Below are 6,325 nucleotides of genomic sequence, written 5' to 3'. Positions count from 1 at the left end.
CAACTTTCTGCGCACGAAAACAAACTCTACAGACAGTATCAGGCCACTGCACACTTTGCACGCCTCCTTTTGATGTGCTTTTAACTATTTTATGGACACCTGATTAAATTATGCAATCAATAGCCTACGGTATTTTAGGAATTTGTCCAGAATTTTATAGCAATGTGAAGACACATGTCTACTCTTTACAATATTGTAGAAGAAAAGTCTGTGATGTCATTCGTGTCGTAAGTAGTTACTCAAAGTGGAATACCCGAGAAAAACAAAGTGACACTTCAGTAGTGACATTTCAGTACCTGGTGTGGGGAACCCTTGTCCGAATCCCTGCATGGATTCTCATATGCATTGAATTTATGAGAACATTCGCCTTTAGGGCATTTTTTTTCACTCGTATGTTAATGCTGCGATCAACTGGCGTCGTTGGGGGGGAGGGTTGTCGTTTCTTAATACGCCTGTCCAGTTCATCCCACAGATGCAGAAAATCACGACAGACTCTGGCACTCTGGGCCACAAAAGGGGATTTTATTCCATTGAATCGCCCTGTCTTGTCGCGCGGTTGTTACACGCGAATGACCGCTCCTAGGACGATCGGAAACTCGCCCAGTAGCATTGAAACGTGTGTAGAGACGGTTTATTGTACACGGGGAACGCCAAACTGTCGTGCAACAGCAGTTTGACTTTGATCTTCCATCAACATTGCAATTCGCGAAATCAAAATGCCAACGTGGACAATCAATGTGACTGAACTTGGAGTTGAAGTTATTTGTTGGAAAAAATCTGACTCGGCTTGATCACGCCGCATGACTTCGGCTAAAGAAGTTCACAAAGTCTGACAATGACATCGTCACGCCTTAGGGCAGATTGTCGAGAAGGGGGATTATTCTTGATGTAATACCTGACCAAATATTCCCTCATTTCCTTACAGCTAAGGTGTACTGCAGGGGGAAACTTTGTGCGTTTAGTTTTTGTTGAATATATTAGAACACTAGCCATCCTTACACTAACTTCATCACTTTGTTGACATCCGAATTTGTTGATTAAGAGTATCAACGGAATCCTCATCCAAAGTTCAGTAAGTTTCCTGGTTTGGTATGGTGAATTATTTCAAAGAATGCAAAAGAAATTAGTTTTGTTAAAGACCGCAGAACCCAAATTCTGCAGTGGTTTCAGTCACTCCGTATATCTCTATCTACATAATCATATAAATTCTAGGTAAGATTATAACTGATGTTGGCACCATGTTACATGTAGGTGAAATTTGGAAGCATCAACAGCTCAGTCAGTAGGGCATTGATCATTTAAACCAAAGGTTAAGGTACGAGGTGTGTGGTTCGATCAGTACATCAGGCAGATGTATGTCTCTAAGGAAAAATTATATCAGGGATCGTCAAGCGCTTCTGTGATTGTGCCTTTGAGCAAAGCACTTTACCCCAGTTGCCTTTCAGTGACCTCCAGCTGCTAAACAGAGAATGCGCTTGTTACGTTACACGATTACAGTAGCTCGCTTCCTGACGACAAATGCCGCATTGTGTTGTGTAGCAGCAGAAAACAAATACCCAGAGAAAGAAACAGACAGGATGTCAACTGCAAACATCTACCCCGCCGAACATCATGCAAGAGGGCCATCATCTGATTTTCATAACAATGGAGATAAGTTGTCAACGGACAATCCATGATATCAGCATAACGACAACGTTAAATAAGATCAGTATCACACCTCAGGTTTTCTTCCCAACTATTTCATGTCACGAAATCTATCACAGGTTTCAGTATATCTTTTATAAAACGGTATCATATGTGGCCATCACAGAAAGATTTTGCACTAATCCACTGCAGGACTACCTTGCTTGGATACATGACGTGGTGAGATAATATGAGATGAGTGATGCGGATTAGTTTCCTGAAAACATTTCCCCATTTTGTCAAATTCACGTATAGTTCGACTTTTGAAACACTCGTGAAACATGTGAAAGTACTAGATAGTAGAGTAAGGTCAATGATATAGAGTTATCATGGGCTGATTATAAGTACATGTATACCCAGCGAGTTTTAAACCACCATCGTGTTGTGCTTGTGTGTGTACCTAACAAAATGGACTTGTTAGTTATGTACATGTCTCAATATATTACACCTTATTCTGTCAAAAATGTAAATGATAACTGCTATTTAATTTGTTTATAGGCTTCGAAGTTCAGGTCTGTACTAACTAGTCCTAGAAGGACGTGATATGGACGGTGGATGAAGAAACAGGTGGACAAAGCCTCCACTATATGCTCTCCCTTGAGAAGCATAAAAAACTGATATTTCTTTTCTTTTTTTCAAATTAACATTTTGAGTTAATAAATAAATGCTTCAAGGATAAGCAGGTTGGTAAAAAAACAATGATGTTTTAACAGACAACAGAACTGGGTAACTTCCAAGCGTGTAGAAGATGAGTCAAAAACATTAATATTAGGTAGGGTGACAATAGGATATCTGTTAAATATTTCTTCATACCACAAAATATGCAGTATAAATATAAACATATAACACAGTTTTTGATGTTTTTTTTTTTTTTTTTTTTCCTTTACTGCTTTTTAGGTCGATCTTGAAGCACGATTTTCACGTCCATGCCCAGAGCTGTTCGACTGGAGGCATGTTATCCATATGCACCTGCAGATTGATATGCAAGTGAAATGACAATGGCAGTTATCCTTAAATGAGACGGTAGTAGAGGCTATTAAAGTGAATCTCGGTCTTAACTGATTTGTAGAGAGGAGAGAAACGACATACACATATATTGTTTCATTGATTATCAGAGTTTTTTTTTTTCATTTTTCATTTTGTTTGTTAGTTTATTTATATTTTTGTTTTCCAAGTCGTAGTAACATGGCCTGTCTTTCTCCTTGACATAGTTAAACGGTCAGTGTCTAAGTATCACAAGTTAAAACAGGAATGTAATGATGTAATCAATACTAGACCTAAAACTTACTTTCTAGGTCACGTCATTCAAATTGCCATACTGTCAGCTTTGCATGACAGTATGGTGTCACTGAGCTTTATCGGTAAACTTGGTTTCGTGATCCTAGGAATAGTGTGCAGTATTCCGTTTCGTGTGGCAGATGGGAAGGGAATGGGTCCCTGCCAAATTGGTACTATCAATGAATACGTATTGTCCTCATGAAATTATTTAGATCTGGATTATTTTTATCATTTTTTGTCTATTCTATCTTTCAGTCTTTAGCGTCCTTTGTGACACTGGTTCTCACGTAGCTTTGGCTGTTGAGTGGACGTAAAAGCAAGAGACGAACAACCATCCAGCCTCAACGAGGTAGCTGTAGAAGATGGGTAGCCATTTGTCAGATAGGCTGCCATGCTACTCTGTCACTTTTATGTCAGTAAGTGATCAGATAGGTTGACAACGTTGTCATGTGACCTTAAGTGCTTCTTGAAACAAACCAGCAAAGATGAAACACAATAAATCAAATCATTTCTACTTTGAATTTGACTTATTCTGGTATTGCCCTCTTAGGGAAAAATGCATACATTTTCACTACAACGACAAAGCTTAGCTAAAACATGTGTGGAATTTATACTGTAGTTGTAAATCTGTGCACATATCAGGAGATGATCAAGCTGTGGTAAAAATAGATTATGATGTTTGCGATATAAAATGTCAGTCACCCCTCTTATCGAAGAGACCAGAACGAGGTTTACCGGAAATGAGGACGCATGAAAGGAGTGACTAATAGGCTGCATATATCTCCTGAATATACCCCACGCGTTACTTCTTACGTGACTTTACATAGAGTTCATGAACCCAAACATTTATTGTAAATGAAAATTCTCCTCCATTTTGCTTTGCTGTGAATTTATTCGCCAAATTCCATAGCAATGTGATCAGTTTATTTTCATCATTTACGTTTGACGCTATCAAGACTGATCTAATATGTTATCAGTAATATGTACTCGGAAGGGTGACATGCAATTTTGTTTCCAACTATTACTCAGTAAACAAGTGCGCTTCTATTGACAAAAGGGACGGGCTTGACACGTGTACTTGACGTTGAACTAAAATCATCAGATATCGAAAAATAACGAAATTCTTTTAATTATTGGGTACTGCTTTATATTTTCTTATGTCGCCTACTATGCTTTCAAATTAAAGCCCGTAACATCTACTGTATCTGTCTTTGGAGTAATGATCAAATGTATTGATTATCTGGCAATCTTCTGTGTATAATAGTATGCACGAGAGTACCTATATTTTGGAGGAATTTTGGAATGTCCTTGTGTATTGTTTGGTCTGTAATCAGTTTACCATCCCGTGACTCAATAAGATTACACCACAACCGAAAAGGTTGGTCGATTCCTTACCATCTCGCACACTACGTACGTCAGTGCTAGTACGCACCACACCGGCCATTTGTCTACTGAAGGTGACCGTGTAATCATCGAAACGTCACACTCTAATCTTCTACTGGTTGTGTTACAAAATGAACGTGACCGTGTAGTCATTGAAACGCCACACTCTAATCTTCTACTGGTTGTGTTATAAGATGATGGTGACCGTGTAGTCATCGAAACGTCACATTCTAATCTTCTACTGGTTGTGTTATAAGATGATGGTAACCGTGTAGTCATCGAAACGTCACACTCTAATCTTCTACTGGTTGTGTTTTAAGATAATGTGAGCGTGTAGTCATTGAAACGTCACACTCTAATCTTCTACTGGTTATGTTATAAGATGGAGGTGACCATGTAGTCATTGAAACGTCACTCTCTAATCGTCTACTGGTTGTGTTATAAGATGATGGTGACCGTGTAGTCATCGAAACGTCACATTCTAATCTTCTACTGGTTGTGTTACAAAATGAACGTGACCGTGTAGTCATTGAAACGCCACACTCTAATCTTCTACTGGTTGTGTTATAAGATGATGGTGACCGTGTAGTCATCGAAACGTCACATTCTAATCTTCTACTGGTTGTGTTATAAGATGATGGTAACCGTGTAGTCATCGAAACGTCACACTCTAATCTTCTACTGGTTGTGTTTTAAGATAATGTGAGCGTGTAGTCATTGAAACGTCACACTCTAATCTTCTACTGGTTATGTTATAAGATGGAGGTGACCATGTAGTCATTGAAACGTCACTCTCTAATCGTCTACTGGTTGTGTTATAAGATGATGGTGACCGTGTAGTCATCGAAACGTCACATTCTAATCTTCTACTGGTTGTGTTATAAGATGATGGTAACCGTGTAGTCATCGAAACGTCACACTCTAATCTTCTACTGGTTGTGTTTTAAGATAATGTGAGCGTGTAGTCATTGAAACGTCACACTCTAATCTTCTACTGGTTGTGTTTTAAGATAATGTGAGCGTGTAGTCATTGAAACGTCACACTCTAATCTTCTACTGTGTTATGAGAACTGCTATTCTAAATACCTGTGCTATTAACAATTATTGTTTTCTAATCACCAATATTTATTTGATGATATTCGTTAAAACATTTCCCTCCTGATGTTTTTTTTTTCGATTCCTCCACACATTCGTTTACTCTAAGTAACAGGGTATATGTTCTGTATAGTGATATATAATTTGTATACCCTTGAACTATTTATAAAACCTGTTCAGACCTTTTAACTTTGACTAGTCCTCTAGTTTTTGACCTGCACGGGATTTATCTTGTTTGAATAATATATAGGACAATTAGAGATAACCCGCGAGTGATTTGGAGTTATAGGACTTTTAACATTACCCCTCTTGTTATCATATACAACAGATAAAATACTGATAAATCTTATTCAAAATCAGACTAGATAATTATATATTCTAGTATGGACATAGCCATGCATAAACCTTCGTCTGTGTACCAAACAAGATAACGGAATAACCTTGACGTCACCAAACCGGTTCGTGTAAGGTCACACGTTTACTTTGAAATATGTGATGAACGTCTCGTGTGCGATTAGGTCATATACATTGAGGATTTCGTCAGAAAGCCCTTAATTCCATATCTTTAACCTAGCTCTAGATCGACGCACACGATCATCTTTATTCAATAACAAACATGAAGTTTCATGAATGGAGATAGCTTATAGAGTATAAAATTAGTTATGTAATAGAAAAAACAACCAGTAGAAGATTAGAGTGTGACGTTTCATTGACTACACGGTTACCTTCATTTTGTAACACAACCTGTAGAAGATTAGACAGTGAGTTGGCAGGTTGTGTTATAAGCACTACTATTCCGATGACATTACATACCTGAAGAAATTGTTCCAAAATATTACAAGTGTTGTAGAATTTGATATACTGGATTCTGTAGTACTGTTTTGAT

This window comes from Ylistrum balloti, unplaced genomic scaffold (genome assembly GCF_031769215.1).
Source record: "Ylistrum balloti isolate Yb309-2 unplaced genomic scaffold, AGI_CSIRO_Ybal_v1 Utg370358, whole genome shotgun sequence".
In the NCBI taxonomy this organism is placed as follows: Eukaryota; Metazoa; Mollusca; class Bivalvia; order Pectinida; family Pectinidae; genus Ylistrum; species Ylistrum balloti.
The sequence above is the reverse complement of the archived record's forward strand: the minus strand, read 5'-3'. Positions refer to the sequence as shown.